This window comes from Ambystoma mexicanum, chromosome 1q, assembly GCF_040938575.1.
Source record: "Ambystoma mexicanum isolate Mex_15411 chromosome 1q, UKY_AmexF1_1, whole genome shotgun sequence".
NCBI lineage: Eukaryota > Metazoa > Chordata > Amphibia > Caudata > Ambystomatidae > Ambystoma > Ambystoma mexicanum.
Window position 1 is genome coordinate 85,907,879 of NC_090922.1, and position 17,282 is coordinate 85,925,160.

Below are 17,282 nucleotides of genomic sequence, written 5' to 3' on the forward strand. Positions count from 1 at the left end.
GGCTACAGCGAGGAAGCGGTAATCCCCATGGAGCAAAGATGGCCCTGGGGAAGGCAGACTCGCCTCCCACCTAACATGGCAACCAACAGAAACTCCCCCTGAGAAGACAAGGAGAGCCAGGTGTGGTCGAGGGCCCGGAGAGGTGGGGATCACATCAGAGGCAGGGTGCACCACCTCCCCCCCACTTAACGCAACAAAGAAAGGATGAGGGGTACCAGCACCGTTACCCAGCAAATGAGTGGCACAGCAGGAGTGGGGCTCAGCTGTGAGGGATGCTGGACCCCGCTGCTTGCATCAAGGAAAGCGGTATCCCCGGTGGGAGAGGCCCATCTCCCACGTTGCCGGGAAGGTGTACGCAGTCAAGCCGGTCACTGAGCGTGGAGGACACCCCCCAGAGAGGGGGGAGGAGCTGGAGGAGGGTGGAGGTACATTGAGGAGGAGTGCGCTCCAGAGGAATGGTGCATCCCCATACACTCACACACAAAGCAATGGAAAGTCAACCGAGGGGCACCAGCGCCGTTAACTTGCCAATTAAGTGCAAAACGTGAATAGGGCATGGCTGTGAGGGACGCCGGGTCCTACTGCTGCAATACAAGCTGGAGGGATGGCAATCACAGAGGAGAGCTGTTGGGCTGGCATCGAGGCCTGAGAGGGAGTGGACCCCGTAAAGGGGCATGCTGCGCTCGACGTGCTAAGGAGAGGAGGCAGAACCAACCACCTGCTGTGGGCCTACCCTCCACCTCCAACACAGAGAAGGAGTTGAGGGGCCAGAAAGAAAGACACCGCCAAGTCAAGGCTAAGGGTGTCAGGAGCTCTGGCAACAGTATAAGTTAAATAGGAAATTGGACCAGGAGAAAGGCCCCTCCCACCACTGCATAAAACAGCAGAGACTGATGGATGCCTAAGTAGGGCCCAACTGGAGGCTGAAGAGGCAGAGACCCGTAACCCTGGTCATGCAGCAGAAAGGACCACTGACACTTGAAGAGAGGGTCCACCGGAGAAAGACACTGGCCTACCCAAGGCTCGGGAGGTGAGGAAACACCTGCAGAGGAAGCACCCTAGTAGCAAACCAGCAGCCCAGGGAAGAGAGGGTATCCAAGTGTCTGCCAAGCTAGTAGCAGAGATAAGCTGAGCAATGCAGAGGGGTTCCACCCCAGAAGCCAAATGGTGGGAGAGGCTGAGGCCACACAGGAATTAGGGCACTCGGAGGTCTACATCAAGACATTCACGCAGTACTTACAGAGCTGCGTGCCTTCAGGGCTGAGGTCCGGGGATCAATAGGGGTCATCACAGAAAGAGTCACGAAGGTGGAGGACAGGGTTGAGGCACTAGAGCACACGCAACGGGCAGCAGGCATACTGGATCTAGAGGTGGACATGAGACTTAAGGACCTGAAGCCTAGGGACAGGGAGATCCGACACTGAAACACTGCAAGACCTTGAAAAGTCCCTGCAACGAATGTTGCACAAACTACTAGGGGCCACGGAAGAGAGAGAATTAAAATTTGACAGAGTCCACAGAGGTGCAGGATCTGGAGTGAGACCACGCTCGGTGGTAGCAAAATGCCACTATTATCGAGAAAAAGAGGAGATCCTCCTGAAGGCAAGGGAGAAAGGTACAATAGACTGGGAAGGAGCTCAAGTGTCAATATATCAAAATGTATCGTCATACACCTTAGATCGATGCGGGAAATGCAGGTCCTTAATGAAATGGCTTCAAGAAAGAGGGTGATACATCGTTGGTGCTTTCCCTTTGCCTTGGAATTCGAGCTAAAGGGAGAAGAGTATGTCCTACAAAGGGAGAAGAGGCAGACAACCTCCTCAAGGAACTACAAGACGAGGAAACGCTGCTGGAAAGGGAGAGCCAATGCCAATGCAGGGAACGTTTTAAGAGTGCATTTGCCCAGCCCAAGGAACGTAGGAGAGAAACGAGCTTGAGGCAGGCCAGAAAACAGAGGGGTTTGCGCTCATGGTTACCATGATGAACAGAAATAGGAATAAGGGCAAGATAAAGTTGAGAGGGGGGCATTGTCATGATGCCTACCTCCAAGGAGCCAGACCAGGCCCAGCTACCCCAGAGGCAGACATCATGTCCCCGAGGGAAGTCTCAGCAGCCCCAAGTAGGGGCCCTTTGGACTCAGTCCTGGCGCCTTTGACGCCAGGCTCATATTGGACAACAGTCCTGGCGCCATAGGCGCCAGGCTCATAAAAGATGACTTTGTGTTTAAAGGTGCTTGGTGTAAACTTACCTGATGCAGACCATGCTGCAACATCCGGGCCATCTAGAGGCCTGAATGGGACTACTTTATCTTTGGGGACTACTTAACCACACGGGTGTGGCCGGAGGAAGAATACATACCTAAGAGGAAGGATACATACCTGGAACTACTTTGAAGGCTATTTAAGCCACGCCCAAGCAGCAACTCACGCTTTGCGTTGTTCTGCACCTAGCAGCTGGACGCTCACCGTGTCTGCTCATGCATCCTGACTTCTGCCACGCCCGCCAGCATCCTGGAACACCTGCAAAGGGAGAAGAGAAGAGAATAGGTGAAAGAAGAGTCCTTAACAGCTAAATCCGCATTCCGGAGACATTTCGCCGACGATCCTGAAAAGGAAGACATTCATTTTAAAAGCACATCGCATCGATCGCTGCAGCGCCGCATTCCACTCACCTTTACTAGGCGCCTCCATGTTCATCAGCGACCATCTGGATCCGCAGCCACATTTCAGCGCCTAGGGAGAAAAAGACAAAAACAAAGGTGAGCTAGGGAAGAGAATAAGAAAACCTTAATTCGCCATCATAAGACTTACCCGTTGGGTCATTCTCACTTCATTTCGGGTCGGTGTCGCATCCTGGCATTTCCGGACCCCGGCCCCTAAGGGGAAAAAGAGACATCAGCGTTAGTGAGCGAATGCTAAGACTTTTCCTGAACGCTCATTAAAGACTTACCTGATATCTACTGGAACTGCACCTCTCACGTCGGGTCGGTGCCATATCTCCGGCATTTCCGAACCCCGGCCCCTATGGGGAAAAAAGACACAAGCATTAGTGTATTTATGCAAGGACACTAAAGGAGCCTCTCATCAAACAACTCACCTGAGTTTCCATCGTCGGTTCCATTGCTCATCTCGGAATCTTTGTTCTGCACCTGAAATAGAGACAACGGACAATTATTATTTCGGGCTCATAACTATAAACAGAATTCTCACAGTACTTTACCGGGAAGGTCAAGCAAACTTGAACTCTCTACAATCCATGATCCAGTGAAGTAACTGGATTACAACGCGCCCCTGCATCAGAAGCAGGATGGAGAGCTCGTCCTTTCCGATCCTAAGGTGAGGCTTCACGGGGAATCGCAGAAGGGTTTCGTGGAGGGTGAGAAGGGAGTGGGAGGCTTAACCATTATCCCGCAGATTGTTAATACTCCCTTTTTGCACACAGAAGGATATTTCTGCGAGCCAGACCAGCCAGATTTGAGGGCCCGGTCCTGTCCATCTTCCGAATCCTGCGCTTCACCATAGAAGAGGCAACAGTACTCCAAACCAGGCCTGCGCCTCCGTGGGAGTCAGGTGAGCGTTACAGAACGCGAAGCCTACCTACAATTTCCCACCCGGGCGCTATGGAAACTTCCGAGACATACCAGCTGGCCCAGCTTTTGGGGGAATTACGGGCAGAAGTACACTCCGCCCGCCAGGAGACTAACGCTCTCAAAAGAGAACTGATACTATCTAAGGAAAGAACTGATGACCTGGCCAAACTTTTTGCAGGGTCAGGCAGGACAAACTCCTTTACCTAGTTCCGGGGGTAATCCCACTTCTATGATTTCGAATAACCCGGTACAAATCAATCTACCTGGAAACATGCCTTTGGCCCCGCCTGAACGTTTTGCTGGAGACCCCAAGAAATATGCCGTTTTTATGAACCAATGTCGCTTACACTTCCTATGCAGACCTGGGGCCTTCCCTAATGACCAGACCAAGGTAGCTTTTGTATTATCTTATCTCAGCGGCAGTGCTGCCGATTGGTCAGTTCCTTTGGTAAATCAAGATGACCCAATTCTCCAGGACTTTCAAGGCTTCCAGGCAAGCATGGAAAGATTATTCGCTCGACGCTCTCAGGGACAGGCCCTAGACAACGAACTGCTATCCTTGCGACAAGGTAACCAGGATCTCTTATCTTAAATCGCCACCTTTAATAGGTTGGTTGTGGAAACTGGGTGGCCAGAGAATAAAAGGATCACATTATTTCATCGAGGTCTGCGCGGAGAACTTAAAGACGTGCTAGCCCAAATAGTAAATACACCCCAAGTCTGCGCGGAGTACATAGACCTTGTGGTCCAAATTGATCACAGACTTCAGAATAGAAAAGCAGATCGATCCAAGTTTGAAACCAGAGTGTTGATCAAAACTCACGCTAACCCCAAGAGTACCGACATTTCAGAACCTCTGCAAATCGGTGGAGTTAAAGGACCGTTAACGCAGAAGAAACGGGAGAGAAGGCGGCAAAAGCAATTATGTCTCTATTGCGGGGCTTCTGGTCACTTTCTACGAGATTGTCCGGTAAAACCACCTAAGAAGGTGGTTGGAGCCACTGACAACAATTTAACAGAGCATGATTCGGGAAACGACCAAGCCCGACAAGCGTAGAGGTCCGCTTGCCGAGCTTGAAATCAAACTCTTTGACCTCGCATTTCATCATGCCAATGGTCCTCGTGGATCCGAAACAGCCTCGGCGGTTGCATGCTATAAAAGCATACATCGACAGTGGAGCTATTGGAAACTATGTAGATCATGAATTGGCCTCCAGGATTAATCTCCCTCTCTGTCCGAAAACTAACAAGGATGTCATTACTACAGTTGATGGAACCGAAATAGCCTCAGGGCCGGTAACTCATTCCACTACAGAAGTGACACTAGTGGGTCAGGATGGACATCGGGAAGCTATTGTGTTTGACGTAATCAAGGCCCCACAGTTTCAAGTAATTCTAGGAATTCCTTGGTTAGAAACACATAATCCTCGAATAGACTGGCGAGCAAAGAGAATAACCTTTCCTGATTGTAAACAAACTTGTCATCCAAGAAATCCAAATATGGGCCTGGCCTCAGTAACTTCCGCCACTGTACAACTACCGGCTGAGTACCAAGAATTCCAAGACGTTTTCCAAAAAGAACAGGCCAACACGTTACCTCCCCACCTGTCGTACGATTGTCAAATCGATCTGGTACCCAATGCTCAACCGCCTTGTAGTAGGATTTATGCTCTTACTGAACCTGAGAACCTTCATTTGCGTCAGTATTTAGATCAGTACCTTGCCAATGGTTTTATTCGCCCTTCAAAGTCTCCTGTTTCCTCAGCTCTGTTCTTCGTGCCAAAAAAAGAAGGCGACCTTAGAACATGTATTGACTACCGCGCCCTAAATCAAATAACGATTAAGAATCGTTATCCTCTGCCTCTGATCCCTGAACTTCTCGACCAGGTAAAAGATGCTTGTATGTACACCAAGTTAGATCTCCTGGGAGCTTATCACCTGTTGCGTATAAAAGAAGGCGACGAATGGAAGACTGCATTCCGCACCAAATATGGGCTCTTAGAATATCAGGTGATGCCCTTCGGATTGTGCAACGCACCTGCCGCCTTTCAATACTTTATGAATGATGTTCTTCGGGAACTTATCGATGTTTGTGTCATCGTATATATCAACGACATCCTGGTGTACTCCTCTTCGGAATCCGATCACAGAAAACATGTCAGGGCAGTTCTTGAAAAATTGCGCCAGCTCAAACTGTTTGCAAAACTCGAAAAATGTGTTTTTCATACCACAGAAGTCGAGTTTCTCGGATTCATCCTGACACCTAAAGGAGTCCGAATGGACTCGCGAAAGGTGGACGCAATCCTCAAATGGCCATCTCTAGCTCTGTGAAGGGGGTTCAGAGCATGCTTGGTTTTGCCAATTTTTATCAAAGATTCATCCCGGAATTTTCTCGAGTGGTCCAACCCATCACAGCTCTCTTACGGAAGAATAAACGCTTCAAATGGACTCATGAGGCAGAACAGGCCTTTCAAGACCTAAAGATGAAATTCACCTCCGCACCTGTGTTGAAGCATCCACACCCAGATCACCCTTACATTGTTGAAACCGACGCATCCAGCTTAGCCATGGGAGCTGTCCTGTCTCAAAGGGATCTAATAACTAACCAACTACACCCTGTAGCCTTTTGGTCCAGAAAATTCTGGGCTCCTGAAATTAATTACGCAATCACCGACAAGGAGTTACTAGCTATTAAGTCCGCCTTCAAAGCTTGGTGTCATTACCTCCTCGGCGCAAGACACACCATCACGGTGATTACAGATCAAAGAAATTTGCAATATTTAAAGACGGCCAAAGCCCAATCATCACGTCAACTCCGATGGGCTTTATTCTTTGCGGAATTTGATTTTGTAATCACATATCGCCCTGGTTGCAAGAATGGCAAAGCGGACGCTTTATCCCGGATTGAGATGGAAGAAACAAATTCGAGCTTAGAACCTGTACCGATTATACCTGAACAGAGAATTTTGGGTTTGACCTCTTTACAAACTATTGGGGACGTTCAAACTCGAGTTAAACAACTATTAGACTCCACAGCCTTACAAGAATGGAGCCAGAAGGGGTCACACTTTTCCGTTAATAACGATTTACCGTACTTCGAGGGGCGATTATTTCTGCCTAACAAAGAACTGCAAGAACTCGTTATTGCCCATTATCATGATACATTAATGGAAGGACATCCTGGTATCGCTAAAACTGAGGAAAAGATCAAACGACAATTCTGGTGGCCATCCTGGAGAAAAGACATAAAATCTTTTGTGATGTCTTGCAGAGTTTGCACCCAAAATAAAAGTCAAAAGAAAAGACCAGCCGGTCTTCTACAACCTTTGGATATTCCACTGGCACCTTGGCACACCTTGTCGATGGACTTTATTACCAACCTGCCTCCTCGCTATGGATGCAACACTATTTTGGTGGTTGTGGATCTCTTCTCCAAAATGGCCCATTTCATCCCTTTAAAAGGGTTACCCTCAGCCTCCATCTTGGCCAAGGAATTTCTGGAGAACATAGTTCGTATGCATGGTTTTCCATCCATATTAGTCTCAGATCGAGGAAGCCAGTTTATTTCCCATTTTTGGAGGAAATGTTGTCAACTGGCGCAAATTGATGTACGACTATCCACCAGTCACCATCCCCAAACCGATGGCCAAACTGAGAGAACTAACCAAACCCTTGAACAATATCTTCGGTGTATGTTGCACCAATCTGAAAGCAATTGGAAAGACATTCTCTAGATCGCAGAATATGCATATAACAATTCTGTACATTCTGAAACAGGACAAACCCCTTTTTACACCTTGTATGGTCATCATCCTCGCACCTCAGACCTGGACCCTCCTCAAAACCTGGAAATGCCTGCGGTAGATCATTTGCATTCCACGATAACCCGAGCTTTCAAAGAAGCTACGACTCATCTTCAGCAAGCCAAGAGAAAGTACAAAGAAAATGCTGATTTACATCGAAGTGAAGCACCTCCGTACCAAATAGGGGACCAGATGAGGCTAGCAACTAGACATTTACCTCTCAAAGGACCGCGGACTTTCAACCCCAGATACATAGGGCCCTATCCCATCAAAGCTATAATCAACCCGGTGGCCTTTAAACTCGATCTACCAGCGAACATGCAAATTCATCCCGTTTTTCACGCCTCACTGTTGAAACCGGTGCAATCAGGAACCAGACTGATCAAACCACCAGAACCAATTCAGATTGATGGGGAATTAGAATTTGAAGTTAAAGACATATTGGATTCCAAAGTGTTAAAGTCAAAACTCTTCTATCTAGTTGATTGGAAGGGGTATGGACCTCAGGAGAGATCTTGGGAACCAAGCGACCATGTACACGCGCCGCGATTAATACAAAATTCCACCGAAAATTCCCAAACAAGCCAAAACCCCCGGAGAGAACCACCTTGGGAGGGGCCTTGGGAGGGGGTACTGTCATGATGCCTACCTCCAAGGAGCCAGACCAGGCCCAGCTACCCCAGAGGCAGACATCATGTCCCGAGGGAAGTCTCAGCAGCCCCAAGTAGGGGCCCTTTGGACTCAGTCCTGGCGCCTTTGGCGCCAGGCTCATATTGGACAACAGTCCTGGCGTCATAGGCGCCAGGCTCATAAAAGATGACTTTGTGTTTAAAGGTGCTTGGTGTAAACTTACCTGATGCAGACCATGCTGCAACATCCGGGCCATCTAGAGGCCTGAATGGGACTACTTTATCTTTGGGGACTACTTAACCACATGGGTGTGGTCGGAGGAAGAATACATACCTAAGAGGAAGGATACATACCTGGAACTACTTTGAAGGCTATTTAAGCCACGCCCAAGCAGCAACTCACGCTTCGCGTTGTTCTGCACCTAGCAGCTGGACGCTCACCGTGTCTGCTCCTGCATCCTGACTTCTGCCACGCCCGCCAGCATCCTGGAACACCTGCAAAGGGAGAAGAAAAGAGAATAGGAGAAAGAAGAGTCGTTACCTGCTAAAACCGCATTCCGGAGACATTTCGCCGACGATCCTGAAAAGGAAGACATTCATTTTAAAAGCACATCGCATCGATCGCTGCAGCGCCGCATTCCACTCACCTTTACTAGGCGCCTCCATGTTCATCAGCGACCATCTGGATCCGCAGCCACATTTCAGCTCCTAGGGAGAAAAAGACAAGAACAAAGGTGAGCTAGGGAAGAGATTAAGAAAACCTTAATTCGCCATCATAAGATTTACCCGTTGGGTCATTCCCACTTCATTTCGGGTCGGTGCCGCATCCTGGCATTTCCGGACCCCGGCCCCTAAGGGGAAAAAGAGACATCAGCGTTAGTGAGCGAATGCTAAGACTTTTCCTGAACGCTCATTAAAGACTTACCTGATATCTACTGGAACTGCACCTCTCACTTCGGGTCGGTGCCATATCTCCGGCATTTCCGAACCCCGGCCCCTATGGGGAAAAAAGACACAAGCATTAGTGTATTTATGCAAGGACACTAAAGGAACCTCTCATCAAACAACTCACCTGAGTTTCCATCGTCGGTTCCATTGCTCATCTCAGAATCTTTGTTCTGCACCTGAAATAGAGACAACGGACAATTATTATTTCGGGCTCATACTTATAAACAGAATTCTCACAGTACTTTACCGGGAAGGTCAAGCAAACTTGAACTCTCTACAAACCATGATCCAGTGAAGTAACTGGATTACAACGCGCCCCTGCATCAGAAGCAGGATGGAGAGCTCGTCCTTTCCGATCCTAAGATGAGGCTTCACGGGGAATCGCAGAAGGGTTTCGTGGAGGGTGAGAAGGGAGTGGGAGGCTTACACATTATCCCGCAGATTGTTAATACTCCCTTTTCACACACAGAAGGATATTTCTGCGAGCCAGACAAGCCAGATTTGAGGGCCCGGTCCTGTCCATCTTCCGAGTCCTGCGCTTCACCATAGAAGAGGCAATAGCACTCCAAACCAGGCCTGCGCCTCCGTGGGAGTCAGATGAGCGTTACAGGCATAGATCAAAAGGGAGCCTAACACAAGGACACACTCCCCTATTTGTTCAAGTACCCGTTGGGGTAGAGGCGGCTAGGCCTGTTGCGAGCCTCCACATATCCTGGTGACCTGGAGACATGCAGGTGTCTCTACTTATCTGGGCTATACGCCCTGAGTGTTTATGGTTTAGTTTGGGATTTATAGTTGCGTGCTAGGGTGGGTAAAAAGGCAGGGTGGACTGGGGGAAAGGAGGGGAGGCAGGGAGGGGATCTGGCACACACAGTGGAAAGGCAGTGGAAGTCTGCGAGTGGGCAGAAGTCTTGGTTATAAGAAAACACCCCAAGAAAGGGGATGGTTGAGCTCAAGGTGGCAACCCTTAACCTCAAAGGCCTCAACTCACCAAACAAAAGGTAATTGACATACAATATGTTCACTAATCTCCGGCTGTCAATCCTGGTCTTGCAGATGTTGGGGCAGATGTTCAACAAAGAACATTAAAAGGAAGGGGTGGGAACTGTGCTGGCGAGATATTTTCAGATGAACGATCTTCAGATCAAGAGAGGATTTGGGGAGAGATTTCTGGCACTGAAGAGACAAATGGATAGGGTCATGTTCACGCTGACGACGGTATATGCACCCAACTCAGGCCAACTCCCCTTCTTGAGAAAGATTCTTATGGTGCTGGAAGACTGGGGAGAGGGACACATGCTGGTAGTGGGGACTTCAACCTAGTGGCCGACCCAAGTTTGGATTGGTGATCTGTGAGAGGGAGAGCAGACAAACATGTGGGGCAAGACAGCAGGGACTTTGCTGGCTTCCTGGAAGTCCACTTCTGGACAGACATATGGCGGGCCTCTCACCCCCAAGCCAGGGGCTACACCTTCTTCCCACCCCCCCCAAACGAACTACACTAGAATCAACCTTTTGCTGATCCCTATGGAACAGGAAGCAGACATGATAGCCCCTAAGGTGGAAACGGTTACATGGTCGGATCATGAGATGGTTACAGGGTCCTGGAAGTTTGAGGCTAAAAGAAGGGTCACCCCAGGGTGGCACTGCTACAACACCCTACTTAGAGACCCGGTCTTTAGAGAGTTCATGGGAAAGGAAATATGTGCATTCAGCAAGACCAATGACACAGGGGAAGTGCACCTTAACCTAGTGTGGGAAGCGGCCAAGGCCACAATAAGGGGGCTATTAATAGCGGAAGGGGCAAGGAAAAAAATGGGAAAGGGGACTCATAGAGGGAAAATTACGGAAAGATATACAGGGACTCAGGGCTCGACTGAGTGGATGGACAGGAGGCAGAAAAGTCCTACTGCAGGAGATTAGGGATAAGGGACCGTCCCTACATACTACACTTATAGGTAAGGTGATAAAAAAGTGAGATACACCAAATAACAATATTATGAGAAAGGGGACCGGGTGGGGACAATGCTGGAAAACAGGATTCGGGGACATGAAGGGGACAAGCAGGTGGTGAAGATTAGAGACAGGGAAGGGGAGCTGGTAAGCCTGAAGGAAGGTATCCCCGGCCATTTTACGGAGTACTATGAAGAACTGTAGAGAGAGGCACAGGGACCAACGGATATTGCTGTAAAAACATATCTGAAAGGCTTGGCCATCTGGAAACTCCCAGCGGACACATTAGAAGTCCTTGAGGCCAAAGTTATGACAAAAGAAATAGTGGCAACTCTAGGGAATCTAAAGAGTGGGTAAGCACCCGGGAAAGATGGCTACACCGCAGATTTTTATAAACAGTTTCAGGAGCTGTTGGATGGCCCACTAGCAAAGGTGTTCAATGCTATTAGCGATAGTGGCAAGGTTCCCCCCTCCTTTCTGGATGCAAGGAAAGTAGTGCTTCCAAAACCTGGCAAGGATCTCACATATTGCCAATCATACAGACCCATATCACTCCTTAACGTTGATGCTAAGCTCTTCACATGAGTGCTGGAAACATGGTTGGAAAGGTTTTTTCCCGAGCTTGAGCCATCCTGACCAGACAGGCTTCATTAGAAACATACAGGGGGCGGACAATCTCCAAAAAACACTACACATACTCGATTCATCAGAGGCCAAATAACAGGGAGCACTAATGCTATCTCTTGACACCGAAAAGGTCTTCGACCAGGTAAGCTGGTCATTTTTACGGGGAGTCCTGGCAGAGGTGGGAATGGGACACAGATGGACAATTTGGATGTCAACCCTGTACTCGGAACCCAGAGCGAAGGTGGCAGTGAATGGGGAGGAGTCACGATTGTTTAGGCTATGTAGGGGAATGAGGCAGGGCTGCCCGGTCACCGCTCCTATATGCAGTGGTGATGGAAACCTGGCCAAGAGATGTGAGGGCGCAGAGCGACATTAGAGGGGTCAAGATACGAAAGGAGGAATATAAAATCAGCCTTTTTGCGGACAATGCGCTCTTATACATCACCCGCCCCCGAGCTTCCCTCCTGATATTGCTTGAAAGGTTGGAAGTATGCGGACAGTTATCAGGGTTCAAGGTAAACCGAAGCAAATCAGTGGCGCACCTGATTGGGCCAGGGAAAGAGCAGAATGGTGCCTACATGAGGGGGCTGGGTTTTAATGTAGGGGAGAAGGGTTCTGCTATTTATGAGTTGAGATCCCGAGGGACCTCAGCAATCTGATCAACAAAAATTACCCCCCCCGTCAGAAAAAGTCAAGACAGACCTCGATGTTGGTCCAGGCTTAACCTCTCATGGATGGCTAGGCTCAACTGTCTGAAGATGACATTCCTCCCCAAATTCCTATTCTTATTCCAGATGCTCCCAGTGATCATTCCTGCACACTTTCTTGACATGGTTAAAAGAAGGCTTCTGAAATTCCTGTGGGCAGGGAAAAGACCCAGAATTGCTTTTAGATCACTCACTATGGCAAAGAAAGAGGGGGGGTGGTCGGGCTCCCAGACTTAGAGGCCTACTATAAAACAGCACAGTTAAGCATACTTATAGACCACCTAAACCCGCAGTCAGAAAAGCAATGGGTGGACGTGGACAACTCGATCTTTGACCCGGTTTCCCTGGGGGAGTGGCTAGGTCAAGTGGTCAAGCCGGTTAAGTGGCACAGCGAGTAGAGCGCTCGCTTTGACATCCGTGCAGAGCCTGCTAACGCAGGCTCGAATCCCGGCGGGGCCAAACTCAGCCTTTCATCCTTCCGAGGTTGATAAATGAGCACCACACACCATGGGTAATAATAAGCAGTGCTCAGATACCTGAGGGTTCGTAGCGCTATATAAATGCCAAATTATTATTATTATTATGGGTGCCTCAGAGAGATGCCCCACGTAGAATTCTGCAACACCCCATCCTAAAGGTGTTATGGTCGATTTGGAAACAACACGAGGTGGATCATGTCGTGGTCCTCCCCACTGAGTTGCATCTGCCCCCCCTGTGAGAAATCTGATAGCGGAACCCCTGCAGTTCTAAACATGCTGTGAGGCAGACCTGAATCGAGCGGGCAAATGTGGGACAGGGGGGGTTTGTATCATTGGGGAAACTGGAAGACCTCCTGCTAATTGGCCAACTGTCTTCATTCTGCTATGTGCAGTTGAAGGGAGCTCTCACTGATGCACGATGGGGGAACAATTTCCGTGGAGACCTCCCCCACTTTCAATTAACACTAATAGGGAAACAAAGGGTTGCATAGCATGCTTGTATAAGATACTACTGAAGGCAGAACCTATACACGGCCCAGTGGCCAGGGACAGATGGGTGAAAGATCTGCAAAGGAACATAACAGATGACCTTTGGCTAAACATGTGCAGAAGAGTCACACAATCTTCAGCCTCACTCCAGTATAGGATGCAGGCACTTAATATTATACACTGCTGGCACCATCCTCCAGCCCTACTGGCTAAAATGAACCCAGGTGCAGATACACGGTGCTGGAGATGCCGTCAGCCGGACGCCGGATATTATCACATGTACCCATATTCAAATCTATTGGGTGCAGGTCGAGAGAACTATCACTGCGGTGCCTCCTATTTGGTACACAACGAGGGGGCAGACCAGGGAAATCATAAGACCCGCACCATGTTGGTGGCGGCCAGGTGCTGTGTGGCACAATTTTGGAAGCACGATAAAACCCCCACAGGGGAGGAATGGCTCAGAAAAGTCAGGGGGATATACGAAATGGAATACATGACACATGTTCTTAATGAATCAAGGGTTAAGATTGGTGAAATTTGGCTGCCTTTTTTTTTGCAAAATATGGTAATTAATTGAAGTTAAGAAGGGATCCACTGTGCAAATTGTAATGTTTGAACATTGCCTTGTACCTAACATGGTTCAGTGGTTGTAGGAGCTGTTTGCTAGCTGGGGGGAAAGGGGGTCGTTGAGGGGGAGGGGAGGGAGTTTGAGGGGGAGGGGAGGAAGGGATAACCGCACATAGGTAATAGTTAAGGAGTTAATGGTCCATCTAAGTCATTTTATTAATTGCTATGCCAACAAACTGTCAAATAAAACTTGATTTAAAAATAATATATATCTCAGATGAAAAGCCCACCTGTGCACCAACAAACGTATTAACAGCTCCTAATAGCTGTTTTGCTTTCCCCACAATGAAGTGTCAATGAGTACGCCCAGATATTCATAGGACTGGACTACTTCAATAGTAGAATTGAATAATTTCCAGCCGAAAGCATGCTCCTTACTACTTGCAGGAGCAAATTCCATTGTTTTAGTTTCCTCTAAGTTTATTTTCAATTCGTTTTTGTTGCATATGTTTGTAGGGCATCTAGTTCTTGTAAACCCATCACTGTATGATCTAATATAAGTAGATCATCCCTGTAGCCTAACCACGCAATTTTTTCTTCCCAAATTTGACCGGGTAGGCCTTAGGTCCTTTCAGGGCATCATCCAAATCAGCAAGATAAAGAATGAACAATGGTGGAGCTAATATGCAGCCCTGCTTAGCCCCTCGCCAAGCAGGTATCCAATCAGTAACATGGCCTTTTTCATTCATGCAGATTTGAACTCTCGTATTTGTATGCAATAGTTGAATCATACAAAAAAGGCCTCTAGGAATTTCCGACGCAATTAATTTCTTCCAAAGCAAACTTCTATTAATAGTGTCAAACACTACTCTAAAATTGACAAATGCACAATTCTTGTGATGAACATCTGTTGTTTTCTTTAAGCCCAAAGCTTTCCTCGCCTCTTTTACACCTTCCCCTTGGGGAATAATGGTATACAAACTGGAAATTTCTAACATCGCTATCACTGTTTCCCCTTTAAAATTATTTTGGCGGCGTTCCAATTTGTAAATGATATTCACAGTAACCTTAACTTAATTCATCAATGTCAGTTCATTAATGATCTACAGTTTTTGATGAAAACATAAATATAGGTTCCAAATGGGTTATAATATGCCACTGAGTATTGTAAGACAAGGTGCGGAAAAATGCAGGACGCCACGAGCTACAGCTAGCCTTAACGTCAGGGACGTCATTTCACCAAAATGCCTGGAGTAGCGGAAGTGCCATCACATGATCCTCGACCCCCCGATGACATCACAGGAAGTGATGTGATTTGACTCAGCCCCCCAAGTGACATCACAGGAAGTATGCATGTTTCCAGGTGATCTCAATTCAGCCAGATATAAGAACCGAGGCACAGAGAGAGGCATGTTTTGTCCACAAATACACATTTAGGGAATGCCATTTGCCAGATTCGATGTGGGGTCTATATGTAAAACATACATAATGCAGTATTTCTAACAGGGTAACCAAAATCTGTAAGGCAGGCTACAGCTAGTGCATGAAACATCTATAGATCAATGGACACAGAAGTATGTGTTAGCTGTGGCATTGCTGTGTTAAACAAGCCACAAAAGCACTGACCTAAGGAGGAGTGCACTGCTGTTTAACCTGGAGAAACATGCTACACGAGCAAGGCCTGAAAATTAAATCATTGAGCAGGATCTAGTATCAACAAACTTCTGTGGTTATAAATGTATAGATGATTCAGCTACCACTATGATAGATGATATCTATTAGACAGGTCTGCGTGCACAGAGGGGAGTGCACCTAATAATGTTATATTTGCTGGAGTATAATACCTGGGAAAGTGTATTTCAATATACACAAGACCCCCCATAGTTATTATTATCTAAGAGTAATACTGGGTGCCAAAGGACGTTAAAAAGCACCATTTAATATAATATCATATATTATATTTGCACCACATAGTTATTTAAAATTGAAAACACCCACAAGTTGCTTCTCTACCAGGCAGACTTCAAGGCGTGCACTGCACAATACCCCTTTGTCAGACCCAGTTGTGCCCTTTGGCGTAGAACTAAATTTGGCAGCTCCCCTGCGAGCCATGCTGTGCCCCCCAAACTCCCCAAGCTCCTTAAAAAAGCACAGGGCACGCCACATTGTGGGCCAGTCCGGACCACCAGGTGGGGGAAATGTCCATGATTATTATGCCGCTGCAGTGGCATGCACTACTGCAAGTGAAAGAAGTAAATATGTTTTTCAATCAAAGCTTACATCTTTAACGTAACATAGAGAGAAGGGGATGGTGCCTGGCCCACAACTTGGTTTGAGTTGTTTTTTTGGAGGGGGTGAAATATTTGCCACAAGTATGGGATTGCGACTGAGCATAGTGAGGGAGCCCAAACTAACAAAAATGGGTGGGGGGGTGGAGAGTAGGGGATTATTCTCGCTCCCCAGAGTAAATGTTTTGAGCAATAAGTTGAAATGGTGCATTACAAGGCACACTTTCTGGGAACATTTTGGTTAAAGGCCAACAATGTGGGTGAAAGGCCAACTATCGGTTTTGTAGGGTGTAGGATAAATCATGATAAAAGGTACAATAGATGCAAGTCTCCAAAAGTGCACAGGGCATTTCCCAATGCATTATCACGCCGCTCCCTGCAATATATGCCAGTATAAAAAACATTTGTATGCTGGCTGCGCCCATACATTTCCATGCTGGCTCCACCAACATATGCTAGTATTCCCATATAAGACCATACTTAAGTTCACTTTAAGACGTTTTTCTACAGTATCATTACAGTCACTGGGCACAAAACTTGCTCTGCCAATATATGCCAGTACTCCTATGTAAGAACATACTCCCGTTGGTTTGGCCATTAAAAGTGACATGCCACAATAGCAAAACCTGTCCAAACGGGTTCCAATGTAAGCTAGTTTAGACCCATAAGAACACTTATCTTGCCTGTTTCATCATAGATGCTGAGTTAATAAAAAGTCATGTCACAGTGGAAAATATTCAGGCTGCTACGCCAAAACATCAGTCTAGCGTGCTAACATTACTTATCATGCTTGCTTTTTTAAAGATGCTGAGTAATAAATGTCATGCCACTGTAAGCAATGGCTAGACTGACTGCACCAAAATGCCAGTCTAGCCAGGGAATGGCACACATGAACATGCCTGTGCCCAAAAATACTAGTAAAACATGCAAAGTCAATAAAGGATGTGGCAGAAATGCTCCAGTGATCCCAAGTCTCCCAGGGCCTTACACACACATGCATCCCCTTTCACCCACCGGTCACTCACACATAGATCTCCTCTTGAACTCGCTCACACTGGATTTACCACACAGGCACACACCAAACCCCACCCAGAACCTTCAAACACACACTACCACATGTATGCTCATTCACACACCGGTTACTCACTCACATCTTCTCTTACATGTACTCATTGCATTCCCTACACAGGCACACACCCA